The sequence below is a fragment of the Phyllobates terribilis genome, unplaced genomic scaffold (assembly GCF_046119375.1).
Source record: "Phyllobates terribilis strain yellow unplaced genomic scaffold, ASM4611937v1 Scaffold_40__1_contigs__length_11209783, whole genome shotgun sequence".
NCBI lineage: Eukaryota > Metazoa > Chordata > Amphibia > Anura > Dendrobatidae > Phyllobates > Phyllobates terribilis.
In genome coordinates, this window is record NW_027362800.1 from 2,945,581 (window position 1) to 2,969,081 (window position 23,501).

General features: G+C 45.2%; 18 non-coding genes across 18 annotated transcripts; all 18 read right to left on the minus strand.

The window, feature by feature from the left end:
* Nucleotides 1-275: 275 nt before the first annotated feature.
* Nucleotides 276-466, minus strand: LOC141186515 (U2 spliceosomal RNA). The gene has a single exon (XR_012260786.1). It is a non-coding gene; the product is annotated as a U2 spliceosomal RNA (small nuclear RNA).
* Nucleotides 467-1,588: 1,122 nt separating this feature from the next.
* LOC141186516 (U2 spliceosomal RNA) lies at nt 1,589-1,779 on the minus strand. The gene has a single exon (XR_012260787.1). It is a non-coding gene; the product is annotated as a U2 spliceosomal RNA (small nuclear RNA).
* A 1,126-nt stretch (nt 1,780-2,905) lies between these two features.
* LOC141186517 (U2 spliceosomal RNA) lies at nt 2,906-3,096 on the minus strand. The gene has a single exon (XR_012260788.1). It is a non-coding gene; the product is annotated as a U2 spliceosomal RNA (small nuclear RNA).
* A 1,120-nt stretch (nt 3,097-4,216) lies between these two features.
* Nucleotides 4,217-4,407, minus strand: LOC141186519 (U2 spliceosomal RNA). The gene has a single exon (XR_012260790.1). It is a non-coding gene; the product is annotated as a U2 spliceosomal RNA (small nuclear RNA).
* A 1,121-nt stretch (nt 4,408-5,528) lies between these two features.
* On the minus strand, nt 5,529-5,719 carry LOC141186520 (U2 spliceosomal RNA). The gene has a single exon (XR_012260791.1). It is a non-coding gene; the product is annotated as a U2 spliceosomal RNA (small nuclear RNA).
* Nucleotides 5,720-6,839: 1,120 nt separating this feature from the next.
* On the minus strand, nt 6,840-7,030 carry LOC141184717 (U2 spliceosomal RNA). Its single transcript, XR_012259445.1, has one exon. It is a non-coding gene; the product is annotated as a U2 spliceosomal RNA (small nuclear RNA).
* A 1,121-nt stretch (nt 7,031-8,151) lies between these two features.
* Nucleotides 8,152-8,342, minus strand: LOC141186521 (U2 spliceosomal RNA). Its single transcript, XR_012260792.1, has one exon. It is a non-coding gene; the product is annotated as a U2 spliceosomal RNA (small nuclear RNA).
* A 1,125-nt stretch (nt 8,343-9,467) lies between these two features.
* On the minus strand, nt 9,468-9,658 carry LOC141186522 (U2 spliceosomal RNA). Its single transcript, XR_012260793.1, has one exon. It is a non-coding gene; the product is annotated as a U2 spliceosomal RNA (small nuclear RNA).
* Nucleotides 9,659-10,778: 1,120 nt separating this feature from the next.
* On the minus strand, nt 10,779-10,969 carry LOC141185494 (U2 spliceosomal RNA). Its single transcript, XR_012260152.1, has one exon. It is a non-coding gene; the product is annotated as a U2 spliceosomal RNA (small nuclear RNA).
* Nucleotides 10,970-12,090: 1,121 nt separating this feature from the next.
* LOC141186523 (U2 spliceosomal RNA) lies at nt 12,091-12,281 on the minus strand. Its single transcript, XR_012260794.1, has one exon. It is a non-coding gene; the product is annotated as a U2 spliceosomal RNA (small nuclear RNA).
* Nucleotides 12,282-13,404: 1,123 nt separating this feature from the next.
* LOC141186527 (U2 spliceosomal RNA) lies at nt 13,405-13,595 on the minus strand. Its single transcript, XR_012260796.1, has one exon. It is a non-coding gene; the product is annotated as a U2 spliceosomal RNA (small nuclear RNA).
* A 1,120-nt stretch (nt 13,596-14,715) lies between these two features.
* On the minus strand, nt 14,716-14,906 carry LOC141186776 (U2 spliceosomal RNA). The gene has a single exon (XR_012261023.1). It is a non-coding gene; the product is annotated as a U2 spliceosomal RNA (small nuclear RNA).
* A 1,120-nt stretch (nt 14,907-16,026) lies between these two features.
* On the minus strand, nt 16,027-16,217 carry LOC141184740 (U2 spliceosomal RNA). The gene has a single exon (XR_012259466.1). It is a non-coding gene; the product is annotated as a U2 spliceosomal RNA (small nuclear RNA).
* A 1,121-nt stretch (nt 16,218-17,338) lies between these two features.
* LOC141184741 (U2 spliceosomal RNA) lies at nt 17,339-17,529 on the minus strand. The gene has a single exon (XR_012259467.1). It is a non-coding gene; the product is annotated as a U2 spliceosomal RNA (small nuclear RNA).
* A 1,121-nt stretch (nt 17,530-18,650) lies between these two features.
* On the minus strand, nt 18,651-18,841 carry LOC141186528 (U2 spliceosomal RNA). The gene has a single exon (XR_012260797.1). It is a non-coding gene; the product is annotated as a U2 spliceosomal RNA (small nuclear RNA).
* Nucleotides 18,842-19,964: 1,123 nt separating this feature from the next.
* On the minus strand, nt 19,965-20,155 carry LOC141184742 (U2 spliceosomal RNA). Its single transcript, XR_012259468.1, has one exon. It is a non-coding gene; the product is annotated as a U2 spliceosomal RNA (small nuclear RNA).
* A 1,120-nt stretch (nt 20,156-21,275) lies between these two features.
* Nucleotides 21,276-21,466, minus strand: LOC141186529 (U2 spliceosomal RNA). Its single transcript, XR_012260798.1, has one exon. It is a non-coding gene; the product is annotated as a U2 spliceosomal RNA (small nuclear RNA).
* Nucleotides 21,467-22,585: 1,119 nt separating this feature from the next.
* On the minus strand, nt 22,586-22,776 carry LOC141184743 (U2 spliceosomal RNA). Its single transcript, XR_012259469.1, has one exon. It is a non-coding gene; the product is annotated as a U2 spliceosomal RNA (small nuclear RNA).
* Between the last annotated feature and the right edge of the window lie 725 nt (nt 22,777-23,501).

A 23,501-nucleotide genomic window follows, 5' to 3' on the forward strand; every position in this document is an offset into this window, starting at 1 on the left:
CTTGCCTAATATGTCTGTTTATCCAAAAGGAAGTATAGAGGGAGAGCTAGATAGATAGCATTGCATTACATTACATTACATGGCAATGCAATGCACAGTTGCTGAAGTTGAACCAAAATGAGCTTGTCATCTGGCTTCTGCAACTTTTAACATGAAAAATCCAATGAGGAGAAGAAAAGCAAAGCCAAAGAGTCCATCCCAAAATCCGACAAACAAGCAAAATGAACAAAAAGCATTGAATTCAATTCTTTCTGATTTTAGAAACTGCATTAAAGAAGGGGTGCACCGGTCCTGGAGATACTGCAATACCAGGTCAATGCGTGGAGTGGACAGAGCAAGCTCTTTTTCCATCTCCCTGTTCTAAAAATCCATTTAATATATGGTCCCCAGATAGGGGACGTATCAGATATTAAACTGATAAGAACAGATACTACACTTGATCTTAGCCAAAAGGCCGAGAAGCGATAACCAGAATTGGTTTCCGACTACGGTGCCACCCAAGGATTCTGAAAAGTCCATTTGTGGAGATGGCCGCCTGGACTCCCGTTAAGAAGACATGCTGTCAACCTCTAGATCCCTCACATGCCTGCACTTATCGGCTTGCTGCTGCTGCAATCCACGCGTTTTAGATCTGCATAACTCCACCTCTTTTAGCACAGTACCCTCAACCCCCGGCTGTTCCCACCCGCCTCAACACCGTTGGAAGGGAGGAGAACCAATTAAGGCGGGGGGGGGGGGTGGAACGAGCAGCTGTCTACCCTTAGCAGGAGGGTTGCTGATTAATTACCTCTCCTGCTGCTGCTGCTGCTGGCTGTCCAGCAGCAGACTGAAGGTGGCTGCTGCTGTGCGCAGGTATATAAAGGCTCAGAGCCTATTATGACACGCGCAGCCAGCGTTCCATTGCCACATTCCGTCTACTGCAGGCGGGATACCTGGATGGCTGAATGTCACTGAGAAGCTCACAGAGACCGCCATAAGCAACAGTTTAAAAGAATGCCACAGACTAATCAACCAAACTTTTTGGGTTGGTTTCTCTTTTATAGTCTGCAGGCATTAAATGAAAGAAGTCAGTGTTCCAGCAGAGGGAGACAACGTTTCAGAAAAGGCATTGTAGCAAACCAAAAAAGAAATTTTAAGCGCAGCAGAGTAACCAGCTCACATACCTGTTAGCTCAGGTGAGTTTAAAAGGCTGCTGTTGATAACAAGGGCATTTGCTAAATAGATGGTGTGTGTGCAACAATATACTGAAAGGTCAATTATATTGTGCAGCTTATCTCACCACCTGTAGTTATTTAGGTGAAAGCTCCAAAATGCTTGCCTAATATGTCTGTTTATCCAAAAGGAAGTATAGAGGGAGAGCTAGATAGATAGCATTGCATTACATTACATTACATGGCAATGCAATGCACAGTTGCTGAAGTTGAACCAAAATGAGCTTGTCATCTGGCTTCTGCAACTTTTAACATGAAAAATCCAATGAGGAGAAGAAAAGCAAAGCCAAAGAGTCCATCCCAAAATCCGACAAACAAGCAAAATGAACAAAAAGCATTGAATTCAATTCTTTCTGATTTTAGAAACTGCATTAAAGAAGGGGTGCACCGGTCCTGGAGATACTGCAATACCAGGTCAATGCGTGGAGTGGACAGAGCAAGCTCTTTTTCCATCTCCCTGTTCTAAAAATCCATTTAATATATGGTCCCCAGATAGGGGACGTATCAGATATTAAACTGATAAGAACAGATACTACACTTGATCTTAGCCAAAAGGCCGAGAAGCGATAACCAGAATTGGTTTCTGACTACGGTGCCACCCAAGGATTCTGAAAAGTCCATTTCTGGAGATGGCCACCTGGACTCCCGTTAAGAAGACATGCTGTCAACCTCTAGATCCCTCACATGCCTGCACTTTTCGGCTTGCTGCTGCTGCAATCCACGCGTTTTAGATCTGCATAACTCCACCTCTTTTAGCACAGTACCCTCAACCCCCGGCTGTTCCCACCCGCCTCAACACCGTTGGAAGGGAGGAGAACCAATTAAGGCGGGGGGGGGGGGGGGGTGGAACGAGCAGCTGTCTACCCTTAGCAGGAGGGTTGCTGATTAATTACCTCTCCTGCTGCTGCTGCTGCTGGCTGTCCAGCAGCAGACTGAAGGTGGCTGCTGCTGTGCGCAGGTATATAAAGGCTCAGAGCCTATTATGACACGCGCAGCCAGCGTTCCATTGCCACATTCCGTCTACTGCAGGCGGGATACCTGGATGGCTGAATGTCACTGAGAAGCTCACAGAGACCGCCATAAGCAACAGTTTAAAAGAATGCCACAGACTAATCAACCAAACTTTTTGGGTTGGTTTCTCTTTTATAGTCTGCAGGCATTAAATGAAAGAAGTCAGTGTTCCAGCAGAGGGAGACAACGTTTCAGAAAAGGCATTGTAGCAAACCAAAAAAGAAATTTTAAGCGCAGCAGAGTAACCAGCTCACATACCTGTTAGCTCAGGTGAGTTTAAAAGGCTGCTGTTGATAACAAGGGCATTTGCTAAATAGATGGTGTGTGTGCAACAATATACTGAAAGGTCAATTATATTGTGCAGCTTATCTCACCACCTGTAGTTATTTAGGTGAAAGCTCCAAAATGCTTGCCTAATATGTCTGTTTATCCAAAAGGAAGTATAGAGGGAGAGCTAGATAGATAGCATTGCATTACATTACATTACATGGCAATGCAATGCACAGTTGCTGAAGTTGAACCAAAATGAGCTTGTCATCTGGCTTCTGCAACTTTTAACATGAAAAATCCAATGAGGAGAAGAAAAGCAAAGCCAAAGAGTCCATCCCAAAATCCGACAAACAAGCAAAATGAACAAAAAGCATTGAATTCAATTCTTTCTGATTTTAGAAACTGCATTAAAGAAGGGGTGCACCGGTCCTGGAGATACTGCAATACCAGGTCAATGCGTGGAGTGGACAGAGCAAGCTCTTTTTCCATCTCCCTGTTCTAAAAATCCATTTAATATATGGTCCCCAGATAGGGGACGTATCAGATATTAAACTGATAAGAACAGATACTACACTTGATCTTAGCCAAAAGGCCGAGAAGCGATAACCAGAATTGGTTTCCGACTACGGTGCCACCCAAGGATTCTGAAAAGTCCATTTGTGGAGATGGCCACCTGGACTCCCGTTAAGAAGACATGCTGTCAACCTCTAGATCCCTCACATGCCTGCACTTTTCGGCTTGCTGCTGCTGCAATCCACGCGTTTTAGATCTGCATAACTCCACCTCTTTTAGCACAGTACCCTCAACCCCCGGCTGTTCCCACCCGCCTCAACACCGTTGGAAGGGAGGAGAACCAATTAAGGCGGGGGGGGGGTGGAACGAGCAGCTGTCTACCCTTAGCAGGAGGGTTGCTGATTAATTACCTCTCCTGCTGCTGCTGCTGCTGGCTGTCCAGCAGCAGACTGAAGGTGGCTGCTGCTGTGCGCAGGTATATAAAGGCTCAGAGCCTATTATGACACGCGCAGCCAGCGTTCCATTGCCACATTCCGTCTACTGCAGGCGGGATACCTGGATGGCTGAATGTCACTGAGAAGCTCACAGAGACCGCCATAAGCAACAGTTTAAAAGAATGCCACAGACTAATCAACCAAACTTTTTGGGTTGGTTTCTCTTTTATAGTCTGCAGGCATTAAATGAAAGAAGTCAGTGTTCCAGCAGAGGGAGACAACGTTTCAGAAAAGGCATTGTAGCAAACCAAAAAAGATATTTTAAGCGCAGCAGAGAAACCAGCTCACATACCTGTTAGCTCAGGTGAGTTTAAAAGGCTGCTGTTGATAACAAGGGCATTTGCTAAATAGATGGTGTGTGTGCAACAATATACTGAAAGGTCAATTATATTGTGCAGCTTATCTCACCACCTGTAGTTATTTAGGTGAAAGCTCCAAAATGCTTGCCTAATATGTCTGTTTATCCAAAAGGAAGTATAGAGGGAGAGCTAGATAGATAGCATTGCATTACATTACATTACATGGCAATGCAATGCACAGTTGCTGAAGTTGAACCAAAATGAGCTTGTCATCTGGCTTCTGCAACTTTTAACATGAAAAATCCAATGAGGAGAAGAAAAGCAAAGCCAAAGAGTCCATCCCAAAATCCGACAAACAAGCAAAATGAACAAAAAGCATTGAATTCAATTCTTTCTGATTTTAGAAACTGCATTAAAGAAGGGGTGCACCGGTCCTGGAGATACTGCAATACCAGGTCAATGCGTGGAGTGGACAGAGCAAGCTCTTTTTCCATCTCCCTGTTCTAAAAATCCATTTAATATATGGTCCCCAGATAGGGGACGTATCAGATATTAAACTGATAAGAACAGATACTACACTTGATCTTAGCCAAAAGGCCGAGAAGCGATAACCAGAATTGGTTTCTGACTACGGTGCCACCCAAGGATTCTGAAAAGTCCATTTGTGGAGATGGCCACCTGGACTCCCGTTAAGAAGACATGCTGTCAACCTCTAGATCCCTCACATGCCTGCACTTATCGGCTTGCTGCTGCTGCAATCCACGCATTTTAGATCTGCATAACTCCACCTCTTTTAGCACAGTACCCTCAACCCCCGGCTGTTCCCACCCGCCTCAACACCGTTGGAAGGGAGGAGAACCAATTAAGGCGGGGGGGGGGGTGGAACGAGCAGCTGTCTACCCTTAGCAGGAGGGTTGCTGATTAATTACCTCTCCTGCTGCTGCTGCTGCTGGCTGTCCAGCAGCAGACTGAAGGTGGCTGCTGCTGTGCGCAGGTATATAAAGGCTCAGAGCCTATTATGACACGCGCAGCCAGCGTTCCATTGCCACATTCCGTCTACTGCATGCGGGATGCCTGGATGGCTGAATGTCACTGAGAAGCTCACAGAGACCGCCATAAGCAACAGTTTAAAAGAATGCCACAGACTAATCAACCAAACTTTTTGGGTTGGTTTCTCTTTTATAGTCTGCAGGCATTAAATGAAAGAAGTCAGTGTTCCAGCAGAGGGAGACAACGTTTCAGAAAAGGCATTGTAGCAAACCAAAAAAGAAATTTTAAGCGCAGCAGAGTAACCAGCTCACATACCTGTTAGCTCAGGTGAGTTTAAAAGGCTGCTGTTGATAACAAGGGCATTTGCTAAATAGATGGTGTGTGTGCAACAATATACTGAAAGGTCAATTATATTGTGCAGCTTATCTCACCACCTGTAGTTATTTAGGTGAAAGCTCCAAAATGCTTGCCTAATATGTCTGTTTATCCAAAAGGAAGTATAGAGGGAGAGCTAGATAGATAGCATTGCATTACATTACATTACATGGCAATGCAATGCACAGTTGCTGAAGTTGAACCAAAATGAGCTTGTCATCTGGCTTCTGCAACTTTTAACATGAAAAATCCAATGAGGAGAAGAAAAGCAAAGCCAAAGAGTCCATCCCAAAATCCGACAAACAAGCAAAATGAACAAAAAGCATTGAATTCAATTCTTTCTGATTTTAGAAACTGCATTAAAGAAGGGGTGCACCGGTCCTGGAGATACTGCAATACCAGGTCAATGCGTGGAGTGGACAGAGCAAGCTCTTTTTCCATCTCCCTGTTCTAAAAATCCATTTAATATATGGTCCCCAGATAGGGGACGTATCAGATATTAAACTGATAAGAACAGATACTACACTTGATCTTAGCCAAAAGGCCGAGAAGCGATAACCAGAATTGGTTTCCGACTACGGTGCCACCCAAGGATTCTGAAAAGTCCATTTGTGGAGATGGCCACCTGGACTCCCGTTAAGAAGACATGCTGTCAACCTCTAGATCCCTCACATGCCTGCACTTTTCGGCTTGCTGCTGCTGCAATCCACGCGTTTTAGATCTGCATAACTCCACCTCTTTTAGCACAGTACCCTCAACCCCCGGCTGTTCCCACCCGCCTCAACACCGTTGGAAGGGAGGAGAACCAATTAAGGCGGGGGGGGGGTGGAACGAGCAGCTGTCTACCCTTAGCAGGAGGGTTGCTGATTAATTACCTCTCCTGCTGCTGCTGCTGCTGGCTGTCCAGCAGCAGACTGAAGGTGGCTGCTGCTGTGCGCAGGTATATAAAGGCTCAGAGCCTATTATGACACGCGCAGCCAGCGTTCCATTGCCACATTCCGTCTACTGCAGGCGGGATACCTGGATGGCTGAATGTCACTGAGAAGCTCACAGAGACCGCCATAAGCAACAGTTTAAAAGAATGCCACAGACTAATCAACCAAACTTTTTGGGTTGGTTTCTCTTTTATAGTCTGCAGGCATTAAATGAAAGAAGTCAGTGTTCCAGCAGAGGGAGACAACGTTTCAGAAAAGGCATTGTAGCAAACCAAAAAAGAAATTTTAAGCGCAGCAGAGTAACCAGCTCACATACCTGTTAGCTCAGGTGAGTTTAAAAGGCTGCTGTTGATAACAAGGGCATTTGCTAAATAGATGGTGTGTGTGCAACAATATACTGAAAGGTCAATTATATTGTGCAGCTTATCTCACCACCTGTAGTTATTTAGGTGAAAGCTCCAAAATGCTTGCCTAATATGTCTGTTTATCCAAAAGGAAGTATAGAGGGAGAGCTAGATAGATAGCATTGCATTACATTACATTACATGGCAATGCAATGCACAGTTGCTGAAGTTGAACCAAAATGAGCTTGTCATCTGGCTTCTGCAACTTTTAACATGAAAAATCCAATGAGGAGAAGAAAAGCAAAGCCAAAGAGTCCATCCCAAAATCCGACAAACAAGCAAAATGAGCAAAAAGCATTGAATTCAATTCTTTCTGATTTTAGAAACTGCATTAAAGAAGGGGTGCACCGGTCATGGAGATACTGCAATACCAGGTCAATGCGTGGAGTGGACAGAGCAAGCTCTTTTTCCATCTCCCTGTTCTAAAAATCCATTTAATATATGGTCCCCAGATAGGGGACGTATCAGATATTAAACTGATAAGAACAGATACTACACTTGATCTTAGCCAAAAGGCCGAGAAGCGATAACCAGAATTGGTTTCCGACTACGGTGCCACCCAAGGATTCTGAAAAGTCCATTTGTGGAGATGGCCACCTGGACTCCCGTTAAGAAGACATGCTGTCAACCTCTAGATCCCTCACATGCCTGCACTTTTCGGCTTGCTGCTGCTGCAATCCACGCATTTTAGATCTGCATAACTCCACCTCTTTTAGCACAGTACCCTCAACCCCCGGCTGTTCCCACCCGCCTCAACACCGTTGGAAGGGAGGAGAACCAATTAAGGCGGGGGGGGGGGTGGAACGAGCAGCTGTCTACCCTTAGCAGGAGGGTTGCTGATTAATTACCTCTCCTGCTGCTGCTGCTGCTGGCTGTCCAGCAGCAGACTGAAGGTGGCTGCTGCTGTGCGCAGGTATATAAAGGCTCAGAGCCTATTATGACACGCGCAGCCAGCGTTCCATTGCCACATTCCGTCTACTGCAGGCGGGATACCTGGATGGCTGAATGTCACTGAGAAGCTCACAGAGACCGCCATAAGCAACAGTTTAAAAGAATGCCACAGACTAATCAACCAAACTTTTTGGGTTGGTTTCTCTTTTATAGTCTGCAGGCATTAAATGAAAGAAGTCAGTGTTCCAGCAGAGGGAGACAACGTTTCAGAAAAGGCATTGTAGCAAACCAAAAAAGAAATTTTAAGCGCAGCAGAGTAACCAGCTCACATACCTGTTAGCTCAGGTGAGTTTAAAAGGCTGCTGTTGATAACAAGGGCATTTGCTAAATAGATGGTGTGTGTGCAACAATGTACTGAAAGGTCAATTATATTGTGCAGCTTATCTCACCACCTGTAGTTATTTAGGTGAAAGCTCCAAAATGCTTGCCTAATATGTCTGTTTATCCAAAAGGAAGTATAGAGGGAGAGCTAGATAGATAGCATTGCATTACATTACATTACATGGCAATGCAATGCACAGTTGCTGAAGTTGAACCAAAATGAGCTTGTCATCTGGCTTCTGCAACTTTTAACATGAAAAATCCAATGAGGAGAAGAAAAGCAAAGCCAAAGAGTCCATCCCAAAATCCGACAAACAAGCAAAATGAACAAAAAGCATTGAATTCAATTCTTTCTGATTTTAGAAACTGCATTAAAGAAGGGGTGCACCGGTCCTGGAGATACTGCAATACCAGGTCAATGCGTGGAGTGGACAGAGCAAGCTCTTTTTCCATCTCCCTGTTCTAAAAATCCATTTAATATATGGTCCCCAGATAGGGGACGTATCAGATATTAAACTGATAAGAACAGATACTACACTTGATCTTAGCCAAAAGGCCGAGAAGCGATAACCAGAATTGGTTTCCAACTACGGTGCCACCCAAGGATTCTGAAAAGTCCATTTGTGGAGATGGCCACCTGGACTCCCGTTAAGAAGACATGCTGGCAACCTCTAGATCCCTCACATGCCTGCACTTTTCGGCTTGCTGCTGCTGCAATCCACGCGTTTTAGATCTGCATAACTCCACCTCTTTTAGCACAGTACCCTCAACCCCCGGCTGTTCCCACCCGCCTCAACACCGTTGGAAGGGAGGAGAACCAATTGAGGCGGGGGGGGGGGGGGGTGGAACGAGCAGCTGTCTACCCTTAGCAGGAGGGTTGCTGATTAATTACCTCTCCTGCTGCTGCTGCTGCTGGCTGTCCAGCAGCAGACTGAAGGTGGCTGCTGCTGTGCGCAGGTATATAAAGGCTCAGAGCCTATTATGACACGCGCAGTCAGCGTTCCATTGCCACATTCCGTCTACTGCAGGCGGGATACCTGGATGGCTGAATGTCACTGAGAAGCTCACAGAGACCGCCATAAGCAACAGTTTAAAAGAATGCCACAGACTAATCAACCAAACTTTTTGGGTTGGTTTCTCTTTTATAGTCTGCAGGCATTAAATGAAAGAAGTCAGTGTTCCAGCAGAGGGAGACAACGTTTCAGAAAAGGCATTGTAGCAAACCAAAAAAGAAATTTTAAGCGCAGCAGAGTAACCAGCTCACATACCTGTTAGCTCAGGTGAGTTTAAAAGGCTGCTGTTGATAACAAGGGCATTTGCTAAATAGATGGTGTGTGTGCAACAATATACTGAAAGGTCAATTATATTGTGCAGCTTATCTCACCACCTGTAGTTATTTAGGTGAAAGCTCCAAAATGCTTGCCTAATATGTCTGTTTATCCAAAAGGAAGTATAGAGGGAGAGCTAGATAGATAGCATTGCATTACATTACATTACATGGCAATGCAATGCACAGTTGCTGAAGTTGAACCAAAATGAGCTTGTCATCTGGCTTCTGCAACTTTTAACATGAAAAATCCAATGAGGAGAAGAAAAGCAAAGCCAAAGAGTCCATCCCAAAATCCGACAAACAAGCAAAATGAACAAAAAGCATTGAATTCAATTCTTTCTGATTTTAGAAACTGCATTAAAGAAGGGGTGCACCGGTCCTGGAGATACTGCAATACCAGGTCAATGCGTGGAGTGGACAGAGCAAGCTCTTTTTCCATCTCCCTGTTCTAAAAATCCATTTAATATATGGTCCCCAGATAGGGGACGTATCAGATATTAAACTGATAAGAACAGATACTACACTTGATCTTAGCCAAAAGGCCGAGAAGCGATAACCAGAATTGGTTTCCGACTACGGTGCCACCCAAGGATTCTGAAAAGTCCATTTGTGGAGATGGCCACCTGGACTCCCGTTAAGAAGACATGCTGTCAACCTCTAGATCCCTCACATGCCTGCACTTTTCGGCTTGCTGCTGCTGCAATCCACGCGTTTTAGATCTGCATAACTCCACCTCTTTTAGCACAGTACCCTCAACCCCCGGCTGTTCCCACCCGCCTCAACACCGTTGGAAGGGAGGAGAACCAATTAAGGCGGGGGGGGGGTGGAACGAGCAGCTGTCTACCCTTAGCAGGAGGGTTGCTGATTAATTACCTCTCCTGCTGCTGCTGCTGCTGGCTGTCCAGCAGCAGACTGAAGGTGGCTGCTGCTGTGCGCAGGTATATAAAGGCTCAGAGCCTATTATGACACGCGCAGCCAGCGTTCCATTGCCACATTCCGTCTACTGCAGGCGGGATACCTGGATGGCTGAATGTCACTGAGAAGCTCACAGAGACCGCCATAAGCAACAGTTTAAAAGAATGCCACAGACTAATCAACCAAACTTTTTGGGTTGGTTTCTCTTTTATAGTCTGCAGGCATTAAATGAAAGAAGTCAGTGTTCCAGCAGAGGGAGACAACGTTTCAGAAAAGGCATTGTAGCAAACCAAAAAAGAAATTTTAAGCGCAGCAGAGTAACCAGCTCACATACCTGTTAGCTCAGGTGAGTTTAAAAGGCTGCTGTTGATAACAAGGGCATTTGCTAAATAGATGGTGTGTGTGCAACAATATGCTGAAAGGTCAATTATATTGTGCAGCTTATCTCACCACCTGTAGTTATTTAGGTGAAAGCTCCAAAATGCTTGCCTAATATGTCTGTTTATCCAAAAGGAAGTATAGAGGGAGAGCTAGATAGATAGCATTGCATTACATTACATTACATGGCAATGCAATGCACAGTTGCTGAAGTTGAACCAAAATGAGCTTGTCATCTGGCTTCTGCAACTTTTAACATGAAAAATCCAATGAGGAGAAGAAAAGCAAAGCCAAAGAGTCCATCCCAAAATCCGACAAACAAGCAAAATGAACAAAAAGCATTGAATTCAATTCTTTCTGATTTTAGAAACTGCATTAAAGAAGGGGTGCACCGGTCCTGGAGATACTGCAATACCAGGTCAATGCGTGGAGTGGACAGAGCAAGCTCTTTTTCCATCTCCCTGTTCTAAAAATCCATTTAATATATGGTCCCCAGATAGGGGACGTATCAGATATTAAACTGATAAGAACAGATACTACACTTGATCTTAGCCAAAGTGCCGAGAAGCGATAACCAGAATTGGTTTCCGACTACGGTGCCACCCAAGGATTCTGAAAAGTCCATTTGTGGAGATGGCCACCTGGACTCCCGTTAAGAAGACATGCTGTCAACCTCTAGATCCCTCACATGCCTGCACTTTTCGGCTTGCTGCTGCTGCAATCCACGCGTTTTAGATCTGCATAACTCCACCTCTTTTAGCACAGTACCCTCAACCCCCGGCTGTTCCCACCCGCCTCAACACCGTTGGAAGGGAGGAGAACCAATTAAGGCGGGGGGGGGGGTGGAACGAGCAGCTGTCTACCCTTAGCAGGAGGGTTGCTGATTAATTACCTCTCCTGCTGCTGCTGCTGCTGGCTGTCCAGCAGCAGACTGAAGGTGGCTGCTGCTGTGCGCAGGTATATAAAGGCTCAGAGCCTATTATGACACGCGCAGCCAGCGTTCCATTGCCACATTCCGTCTACTGCAGGCGGGATACCTGGATGGCTGAATGTCACTGAGAAGCTCACAGAGACCGCCATAAGCAACAGTTTAAAAGAATGCCACAGACTAATCAACCAAACTTTTTGGGTTGGTTTCTCTTTTATAGTCTGCAGGCATTAAATGAAAGAAGTCAGTGTTCCAGCAGAGGGAGACAACGTTTCAGAAAAGGCATTGTAGCAAACCAAAAAAGAAATTTTAAGCGCAGCAGAGTAACCAGCTCACATACCTGTTAGCTCAGGTGAGTTTAAAAGGCTGCTGTTGATAACAAGGGCATTTGCTAAATAGATGGTGTGTGTGCAACAATATACTGAAAGGTCAATTATATTGTGCAGCTTATCTCACCACCTGTAGTTATTTAGGTGAAAGCTCCAAAATGCTTGCCTAATATGTCTGTTTATCCAAAAGGAAGTATAGAGGGAGAGCTAGATAGATAGCATTGCATTACATTACATTACATGGCAATGCAATGCACAGTTGCTGAAGTTGAACCAAAATGAGCTTGTCATCTGGCTTCTGCAACTTTTAACATGAAAAATCCAATGAGGAGAAGAAAAGCAAAGCCAAAGAGTCCATCCCAAAATCCGACAAACAAGCAAAATGAACAAAAAGCATTGAATTCAATTCTTTCTGATTTTAGAAACTGCATTAAAGAAGGGGTGCACCGGTCCTGGAGATACTGCAATACCAGGTCAATGCGTGGAGTGGACAGAGCAAGCTCTTTTTCCATCTCCCTGTTCTAAAAATCCATTTAATATATGGTCCCCAGATAGGGGACGTATCAGATATTAAACTGATAAGAACAGATACTACACTTGATCTTAGCCAAAAGGCCGAGAAGCGATAACCAGAATTGGTTTCCGACTACGTTGCCACCCAAGGATTCTGAAAAGTCCATTTGTGGAGATGGCCACCTGGACTCCCGTTAAGAAGACATGCTGTCAACCTCTAGATCCCTCACATGCCTGCACTTTTCGGCTTGCTGCTGCTGCAATCCACGCGTTTTAGATCTGCATAACTCCACCTCTTTTAGCACAGTACCCTCAACCCCCGGCTGTTCCCACCCGCCTCAACACCGTTGGAAGGGAGGAGAACCAATTAAGGCGGGGGGGGGGGGGTGGAACGAGCAGCTGTCTACCCTTAGCAGGAGGGTTGCTGATTAATTACCTCTCCTGCTGCTGCTGCTGCTGGCTGTCCAGCAGCAGACTGAAGGTGGCTGCTGCTGTGCGCAGGTATATAAAGGCTCAGAGCCTATTATGACACGCGCAGCCAGCGTTCCATTGCCACATTCCGTCTACTGCAGGCGGGATACCTGGATGGCTGAATGTCACTGAGAAGCTCACAGAGACCGCCATAAGCAACAGTTTAAAAGAATGCCACAGACTAATCAACCAAACTTTTTGGGTTGGTTTCTCTTTTATAGTCTGCAGGCATTAAATGAAAGAAGTCAGTGTTCCAGCAGAGGGAGACAACGTTTCAGAAAAGGCATTGTAGCAAACCAAAAAAGAAATTTTAAGCGCAGCAGAGTAACCAGCTCACATACCTGTTAGCTCAGGTGAGTTTAAAAGGCTGCTGTTGATAACAAGGGCATTTGCTAAATAGATGGTGTGTGTGCAACAATATACTGAAAGGTCAATTATATTGTGCAGCTTATCTCACCACCTGTAGTTATTTAGGTGAAAGCTCCAAAATGCTTGCCTAATATGTCTGTTTATCCAAAAGGAAGTATAGAGGGAGAGCTAGATAGATAGCATTGCATTACATTACATTACATGGCAATGCAATGCACAGTTGCTGAAGTTGAACCAAAATGAGCTTGTCATCTGGCTTCTGCAACTTTTAACATGAAAAATCCAATGAGGAGAAGAAAAGCAAAGCCAAAGAGTCCATCCCAAAATCCGACAAACAAGCAAAATGAACAAAAAGCATTGAATTCAATTCTTTCTGATTTTAGAAACTGCATTAAAGAAGGGGTGCACCGGTCCTGGAGATACTGCAATACCAGGTCAATGCGTGGAGTGGACAGAGCAAGCTCTTTTTCCATCTCCCTGTTCTAAAAATCCATTTAATATATGGTCCCCAGATAGGGGACGTATCAGATATTAAACTGATAAGAACAGATACTACACTTGATCTTAGCCAAAAGGCCGAGAAGCGATAACCAGAATTGGTTTCCGACTACGGTGCCACCCAAGGATTCTGAAAAGTCCATTTGTGGAGATGGCCACCTGGACTCCCGTTAAGAAGACATGCTGTCAACCTCTAGATCCCTCACATGCCTGCACTTTTCGGCTTGCTGCTGCTGCAATCCACGCGTTTTAGATCTGCATAACTCCACCTCTTTTAGCACAGTACCCTCAACCCCCGGCTGTTCCCACCCGCCTCAACACCGTTGGAAGGGAGGAGAACCAATTAAGGCGGGGGGGGGGTGGAACGAGCAGCTGTCTACCCTTAGCAGGAGGGTTGCTGATTAATTACCTCTCCTGCTGCTGCTGCTGCTGGCTGTCCAGCAGCAGACTGAAGGTGGCTGCTGCTGTGCGCAGGTATATAAAGGCTCAGAGCCTATTATGACACGCGCAGCCAGCGTTCCATTGCCACATTCCGTCTACTGCAGGCGGGATACCTGGATGGCTGAATGTCACTGAGAAGCTCACAGAGACCGCCATAAGCAACAGTTTAAAAGAATGCCACAGACTAATCAACCAAACTTTTTGGGTTGGTTTCTCTTTTATAGTCTGCAGGCATTAAATGAAAGAAGTCAGTGTTCCAGCAGAGGGAGACAACGTTTCAGAAAAGGCATTGTAGCAAACCAAAAAAGAAATTTTAAGCGCAGCAGAGTAACCAGCTCACATACCTGTTAGCTCAGGTGAGTTTAAAAGGCTGCTGTTGATAACAAGGGCATTTGCTAAATAGATGGTGTGTGTGCAACAATATACTGAAAGGTCAATTATATTGTGCAGCTTATCTCACCACCTGTAGTTATTTAGGTGAAAGCTCCAAAATGCTTGCCTAATATGTCTGTTTATCCAAAAGGAAGTATAGAGGGAGAGCTAGATAGATAGCATTGCATTACATTACATTACATGGCAATGCAATGCACAGTTGCTGAAGTTGAACCAAAATGAGCTTGTCATCTGGCTTCTGCAACTTTTAACATGAAAAATCCAATGAGGAGAAGAAAAGCAAAGCCAAAGAGTCCATTCCAAAATCCGACAAACAAGCAAAATGAACAAAAAGCATTGAATTCAATTCTTTCTGATTTTAGAAACTGCATTAAAGAAGGGGTGCACCGGTCCTGGAGATACTGCAATACCAGGTCAATGCGTGGAGTGGACAGAGCAAGCTCTTTTTCCATCTCCCTGTTCTAAAAATACATTTAATATATGGTCCCCAGATAGGGGACGTATCAGATATTAAACTGATAAGAACAGATACTACACTTGATCTTAGCCAAAAGGCCGAGAAGCGATAACCAGAATTGGTTTCCGACTACGGTGCCACCCAAGGATTCTGAAAAGTCCATTTGTGGAGATGGCCACCTGGACTCCCGTTAAGAAGACATGCTGTCAACCTCTAGATCCCTCACATGCCTGCACTTTTCGGCTTGCTGCTGCTGCAATCCACGCGTTTTAGATCTGCATAACTCCACCTCTTTTAGCACAGTACCCTCAACCCCCGGCTGTTCCCACCCGCCTCAACACCGTTGGAAGGGAGGAGAACCAATTAAGGCGGGGGGGGGGTGGAACGAGCAGCTGTCTACCCTTAGCAGGAGGGTTGCTGATTAATTACCTCTCCTGCTGCTGCTGCTGCTGGCTGTCCAGCAGCAGACTGAAGGTGGCTGCTGCTGTGCGCAGGTATATAAAGGCTCAGAGCCTATTATGACACGCGCAGCCAGCGTTCCATTGCCACATTCCGTCTACTGCAGGCGGGATACCTGGATGGCTGAATGTCACTGAGAAGCTCACAGAGACCGCCATAAGCAACAGTTTAAAAGAATGCCACAGACTAATCAACCAAACTTTTTGGGTTGGTTTCTCTTTTATAGTCTGCAGGCATTAAATGAAAGAAGTCAGTGTTCCAGCAGAGGGAGACAACGTTTCAGAAAAGGCATTGTAGCAAACCAAAAAAGAAATTTTAAGCGCAGCAGAGTAACCAGCTCACATACCTGTTAGCTCAGGTGAGTTTAAAAGGCTGCTGTTGATAACAAGGGCATTTGCTAAATAGATGGTGTGTGTGCAACAATATACTGAAAGGTCAATTATATTGTGCAGCTTATCTCACCACCTGTAGTTATTTAGGTGAAAGCTCCAAAATGCTTGCCTAATATGTCTGTTTATCCAAAAGGAAGTATAGAGGGAGAGCTAGATAGATAGCATTGCATTACATTACATTACATGGCAATGCAATGCACAGTTGCTGAAGTTGAACCAAAATGAGCTTGTCATCTGGCTTCTGCAACTTTTAACATGAAAAATCCAATGAGGAGAAGAAAAGCAAAGCCAAAGAGTCCATCCCAAAATCCGACAAACAAGCAAAATGAACAAAAAGCATTGAATTCAATTCTTTCTGATTTTAGAAACTGCATTAAAGAAGGGGTGCACCGGTCCTGGAGATACTGCAATACCAGGTCAATGCGTGGAGTGGACAGAGCAAGCTCTTTTTCCATCTCCCTGTTCTAAAAATCCATTTAATATATGTTCCCCAGATAGGGGACGTATCAGATATTAAACTGATAAGAACAGATACTACACTTGATCTTAGCCAAAAGGCCGAGAAGCGATAACCAGAATTGGTTTCCGACTACGGTGCCACCCAAGGATTCTGAAAAGTCCATTTGTGGAGATAGCCACCTGGACTCCCGTTAAGAAGACATGCTGTCAACCTCTAGATCCCTCACATGCCTGCACTTTTCGGCTTGCTGCTGCTGCAATCCACGCGTTTTAGATCTGCATAACTCCACCTCTTTTAGCACAGTACCCTCAACCCCCGGCTGTTCCCACCCGCCTCAACACCGTTGGAAGGGAGGAGAACCAATTAAGGCGGGGGGGGGGGTGGAACGAGCAGCTGTCTACCCTTAGCAGGAGGGTTGCTGATTAATTACCTCTCCTGCTGCTGCTGCTGCTGGCTGTCCAGCAGCAGACTGAAGGTGGCTGCTGCTGTGCGCAGGTATATAAAGGCTCAGAGCCTATTATGACACGCGCAGCCAGCGTTCCATTGCCACATTCCGTCTACTGCAGGCGGGATACCTGGATGGCTGAATGTCACTGAGAAGCTCACAGAGACCGCCATAAGCAACAGTTTAAAAGAATGCCACAGACTAATCAACCAAACTTTTTGGGTTGGTTTCTCTTTTATAGTCTGCAGGCATTAAATGAAAGAAGTCAGTGTTCCAGCAGAGGGAGACAACGTTTCAGAAAAGGCATTGTAGCAAACCAAAAAAGAAATTTTAAGCGCAGCAGAGTAACCAGCTCACATACCTGTTAGCTCAGGTGAGTTTAAAAGGCTGCTGTTGATAACAAGGGCATTTGCTAAATAGATGGTGTGTGTGCAACAATATACTGAAAGGTCAATTATATTGTGCAGCTTATCTCACCACCTGTAGTTATTTAGGTGAAAGCTCCAAAATGCTTGCCTAATATGTCTGTTTATCCAAAAGGAAGTATAGAGGGAGAGCTAGATAGATAGCATTGCATTACATTACATTACATGGCAATGCAATGCACAGTTGCTGAAGTTGAACCAAAATGAGCTTGTCATCTGGCTTCTGCAACTTTTAACATGAAAAATCCAATGAGGAGAAGAAAAGCAAAGCCAAAGAGTCCATCCCAAAATCCGACAAACAAGCAAAATGAACAAAAAGCATTGAATTCAATTCTTTCTGATTTTAGAAACTGCATTAAAGAAGGGGTGCACCGGTCCTGGAGATACTGCAATACCAGGTCAATGCGTGGAGTGGACAGAGCAAGCTCTTTTTCCATCTCCCTGTTCTAAAAATCCATTTAATATATGTTCCCCAGATAGGGGACGTATCAGATATTAAACTGATAAGAACAGATACTACACTTGATCTTAGCCAAAAGGCCGAGAAGCGATAACCAGAATTGGTTTCCGACTACGGTGCCACCCAAGGATTCTGAAAAGTCCATTTGTGGAGATAGCCACCTGGACTCCCGTTAAGAAGACATGCTGTCAACCTCTAGATCCCTCACATGCCTGCACTTTTCGGCTTGCTGCTGCTGCAATCCACGCGTTTTAGATCTGCATAACTCCACCTCTTTTAGCACAGTACCCTCAACCCCCGGCTGTTCCCACCCGCCTCAACACCGTTGGAAGGGAGGAGAACCAATTAAGGCGGGGGGGGGGGTGGAACGAGCAGCTGTCTACCCTTAGCAGGAGGGTTGCTGATTAATTACCTCTCCTGCTGCTGCTGCTGCTGGCTGTCCAGCAGCAGACTGAAGGTGGCTGCTGCTGTGCGCAGGTATATAAAGGCTCAGAGCCTATTATGACACGCGCAGCCAGCGTTCCATTGCCACATTCCGTCTACTGCAGGCGGGATACCTGGATGGCTGAATGTCACTGAGAAGCTCACAGAGACCGCCATAAGCAACAGTTTAAAAGAATGCCACAGACTAATCAACCAAACTTTTTGGGTTGGTTTCTCTTTTATAGTCTGCAGGCATTAAATGAAAGAAGTCAGTGTTCCAGCAGAGGGAGACAACGTTTCAGAAAAGGCATTGTAGCAAACCAAAAAAGAAATTTTAAGCGCAGCAGAGTAACCAGCTCACATACCTGTTAGCTCAGGTGAGTTTAAAAGGCTGCTGTTGATAACAAGGGCATTTGCTAAATAGATGGTGTGTGTGCAACAATATACTGAAAGGTCAATTATATTGTGCAGCTTATCTCACCACCTGTAGTTATTTAGGTGAAAGCTCCAAAATGCTTGCCTAATATGTCTGTTTATCCAAAAGGAAGTATAGAGGGAGAGCTAGATAGATAGCATTGCATTACATTACATTACATGGCAATGCAATGCACAGTTGCTGAAGTTGAACCAAAATGAGCTTGTCATCTGGCTTCTGCAACTTTTAACATGAAAAATCCAATGAGGAGAAGAAAAGCAAAGCCAAAGAGTCCATCCCAAAATCCGACAAACAAGCAAAATGAACAAAAAGCATTGAATTCAATTCTTTCTGATTTTAGAAACTGCATTAAAGAAGGGGTGCACCGGTCCTGGAGATACTGCAATACCAGGTCAATGCGTGGAGTGGACAGAGCAAGCTCTTTTTCCATCTCCCTGTTCTAAAAATCCATTTAATATATGGTCCCCAGATAGGGGACGTATCAGATATTAAACTGATAAGAACAGATACTACACTTGATCTTAGCCAAAAGGCCGAGAAGCGATAACCAGAATTGGTTTCCGACTACGGTGCCACCCAAGGATTCTGAAAAGTCCATTTGTGGAGATGGCCACCTGGACTCCCGTTAAGAAGACATGCTGTCAACCTCTAGATCCCTCACATGCCTGCACTTTTCGGCTTGCTGCTGCTGCAATCCACGCGTTTTAGATCTGCATAACTCCACCTCTTTTAGCACAGTACCCTCAACCCCCGGCTGTTCCCACCCGCCTCAACACCGTTGGAAGGGAGGAGAACCAATTAAGGCGGGGGGGGGGGGGTGGAACGAGCAGCTGTCTACCCTTAGCAGGAGGGTTGCTGATTAATTACCTCTCCTGCTGCTGCTGCTGCTGGCTGTCCAGCAGCAGACTGAAGGTGGCTGCTGCTGTGCGCAGGTATATAAAGGCTCAGAGCCTATTATGACACGCGCAGCCAGCGTTCCATTGCCACATTCCGTCTACTGCAGGCGGGATACCTGGATGGCTGAATGTCACTGAGAAGCTCACAGAGACCGCCATAAGCAACAGTTTAAAAGAATGCCACAGACTAATCAACCAAACTTTTTGGGTTGGTTTCTCTTTTATAGTCTGCAGGCATTAAATGAAAGAAGTCAGTGTTCCAGCAGAGGGAGACAACGTTTCAGAAAAGGCATTGTAGCAAACCAAAAAAGAAATTTTAAGCGCAGCAGAGTAACCAGCTCACATACCTGTTAGCTCAGGTGAGTTTAAAAGGCTGCTGTTGATAACAAGGGCATTTGCTAAATAGATGGTGTGTGTGCAACAATATACTGAAAGGTCAATTATATTGTGCAGCTTATCTCACCACCTGTAGTTATTTAGGTGAAAGCTCCAAAATGCTTGCCTAATATGTCTGTTTATCCAAAAGGAAGTATAGAGGGAGAGCTAGATAGATAGCATTGCATTACATTACATTACATGGCAATGCAATGCACAGTTGCTGAAGTTGAACCAAAATGAGCTTGTCATCTGGCTTCTGCAACTTTTAACATGAAAAATCCAATGAGGAGAAGAAAAGCAAAGCCAAAGAGTCCATCCCAAAATCCGACAAACAAGCAAAATGAACAAAAAGCATTGAATTCAATTCTTTCTGATTTTAGAAACTGCATTAAAGAAGGGGTGCACCGGTCCTGGAGATACTGCAATACCAGGTCAATGCGTGGAGTGGACAGAGCAAGCTCTTTTTCCATCTCCCTGTTCTAAAAATCCATTTAATATATGTTCCCCAGATAGGGGACGTATCAGATATTAAACTGATAAGAACAGATACTACACTTGATCTTAGCCAAAAGGCCGAGAAGCGATAACCAGAATTGGTTTCCGACTACGATGCCACCCAAGGATTCTGAAAAGTCCATTTGTGGAGATAGCCACCTGGACTCCCGTTAAGAAGACATGCTGTCAACCTCTAGATCCCTCACATGCCTGCACTTTTCGGCTTGCTGCTGCTGCAATCCACGCGTTTTAGATCTGCATAACTCCACCTCTTTTAGCACAGTACCCTCAACCCCCGGCTGTTCCCACCCGCCTCAACACCGTTGGAAGGGAGGAGAACCAATTAAGGCGGGGGGGGGGTGGAACGAGCAGCTGTCTACCCTTAGCAGGAGGGTTGCTGATTAATTACCTCTCCTGCTGCTGCTGCTGCTGGCTGTCCAGCAGCAGACTGAAGGTGGCTGCTGCTGTGCGCAGGTATATAAAGGCTCAGAGCCTATTATGACACGCGCAGCCAGCGTTCCATTGCCACATTCCGTCTACTGCAGGCGGGATACCTGGATGGCTGAATGTCACTGAGAAGCTCACAGAGACCGCCATAAGCAACAGTTTAAAAGAATGCCACAGACTAATCAACCAAACTTTTTGGGTTGGTTTCTCTTTTATAGTCTGCAGGCATTAAATGAAAGAAGTCAGTGTTCCAGCAGAGGGAGACAACGTTTCAGAAAAGGCATTGTAGCAAACCAAAAAAGAAATTTTAAGCGCAGCAGAGTAACCAGCTCACATACCTGTTAGCTCAGGTGAGTTTAAAACGCTGCTGTTGATAACAAGGGCATTTGCTAAATAGATGGTGTGTGTGCAACAATATACTGAAAGGTCAATTATATTGTGCAGCTTCTCTCACCACCTGTAGTTATTTAGGTGAAAGCTCCAAAATGCTTGCCTAATATGTCTGTTTATCCAAAAGGAAGTATAGAGGGAGAGCTAGATAGATAGCATTGCATTACATTACATTACATGGCAATGCAATGCACAGTTGCTGAAGTTGAACCAAAATGAGCTTGTCATCTGGCTTCTGCAACTTTTAACATGAAAAATCCAATGAGGAGAAGAAAAGCAAAGCCAAAGAGTCCATTCCAAAATCCGACAAACAAGCAAAATGAACAAAAAGCATTGAATTCAATTCTTTCTGATTTTAGAAACTGCATTAAAGAAGGGGTGCACCGGTCCTGGAGATACTGCAATACCAGGTCAATGCGTGGAGTGGACAGAGCAAGCTCTTTTTCCATCTCCCTGTTCTAAAAATCCATTTAATATATGGTCCCCAGATAGGGGACGTATCAGATATTAAACTGATAAGAACAGATACTACACTTGATCTTAGCCAAAAGGCCGAGAAGCGATAACCAGAATTGGTTTCCGACTACGGTGCCACCCAAGGATTCTGAAAAGTCCATTTGTGGAGATGGCCACCTGGACTCCCGTTAAGAAGACATGCTGTCAACCTCTAGATCCCTCACATGCCTGCACTTTTCGGCTTGCTGCTGCTGCAATCCACGCGTTTTAGATCTGCATAACTCCACCTCTTTTAGCACAGTACCCTCAACCCCCGGCTGTTCCCACCCGCCTCAACACCGTTGGAAGGGAGGAGAACCAATTAAGGCGGGGGGGGGGTGGAACGAGCAGCTGTCTACCCTTAGCAGGAGGGTTGCTGATTAATTACCTCTCCTGCTGCTGCTGCTGCTGGCTGTCCAGCAGCAGACTGAAGGTGGCTGCTGCTGTGCGCAGGTATATAAAGGCTCAGAGCCTATTATGACACGCGCAGCCAGCGTTCCATTGCCACATTCCGTCTACTGCAGGCGGGATACCTGGATGGCTGAATGTCACTGAGAAGCTCACAGAGACCGCCATAAGCAACAGTTTAAAAGAATGCCACAGACTAATCAACCAAACTTTTTGGGTTGGTTTCTCTTTTATAGTCTGCAGGCATTAAATGAAAGAAGTCAGTGTTCCAGCAGAGGGAGACAACGTTTCAGAAAAGGCATTGTAGCAAACCAAAAAAGAAATTTTAAGCGCAGCAGAGTAACCAGCTCACATACCTGTTAGCTCAGGTGAGTTTAAAAGGCTGCTGTTGATAACAAGGCATTTGCTAAATAGATGGTGTGTGTGCAACAATATACTGAAAGGTCAATTATATTGTGCAGCTTATCTCACCACCTGTAGTTATTTAGGTGAAAGCTCCAAAATGCTTGCCTAATATGTCTGTTTATCCAAAAGGAAGTATAGAGGGAGAGCTAGATAGATAGCATTGCATTACATTACATTACATGGCAATGCAATGCACAGTTGCTGAAGTTGAACCAAAATGAGCTTGTCATCTGGCTTCTGCAACTTTTAACATGAAAAATCCAATGAGGAGAAGAAAAGCAAAGCCAAAGAGTCCATCCCAAAATCCGACAAACAAGCAAAATGAACAAAAAGCATTGAATTCAATTCTTTCTGATTTTAGAAACTGCATTAAAGAAGGGGTGCACCGGTCCTGGAGATACTGCAATACCAGGTCAATGCGTGGAGTGGACAGAGCAAGCTCTTTTTCCATCTCCCTGTTCTAAAAATCCATTTAATATATGTTCCCCAGATAGGGGACGTATCAGATATTAAACTGATAAGAACAGATACTACACTTGATCTTAGCCAAAAGGCCGAGAAGCGATAACCAGAATTGGTTTCCGACTACGATGCCACCCAAGGATTCTGAAAAGTCCATTTGTGGAGATAGCCACCTGGACTCCCGTTAAGAAGACATGCTGTCAACCTCTAGATCCCTCACATGCCTGCACTTTTCGGCTTGCTGCTGCTGCAATCCACGCGTTTTAGATCTGCATAACTCCACCTCTTTTAGCACAGTACCCTCAACCCCCGGCTGTTCCCACCCGCCTCAACACCGTTGGAAGGGAGGAGAACCAATTAAGGCGGGGGGGGGGTGGAACGAGCAGCTGTCTACCCTTAGCAGGAGGGTTGCTGATTAATTACCTCTCCTGCTGCTGCTGCTGCTGGCTGTCCAGCAGCAGACTGAAGGTGGCTGCTGCTGTGCGCAGGTATATAAAGGCTCAGAGCCTATTATGACACGCGCAGCCAGCGTTCCATTGCCACATTCCGTCTACTGCAGGCGGGATACCTGGATGGCTGAATGTCACTGAGAAGCTCACAGAGACCGCCATAAGCAACAGTTTAAAAGAATGCCACAGACTAATCAACCAAACTTTTTGGGTTGGTTTCTCTTTTATAGTCTGCAGGCATTAAATGAAAGAAGTCAGTGTTCCAGCAGAGGGAGACAACGTTTCAGAAAAGGCATTGTAGCAAACCAAAAAAGAAATTTTAAGCGCAGCAGAGTAACCAGCTCACATACCTGTTAGCTCAGGTGAGTTTAAAAGGCTGC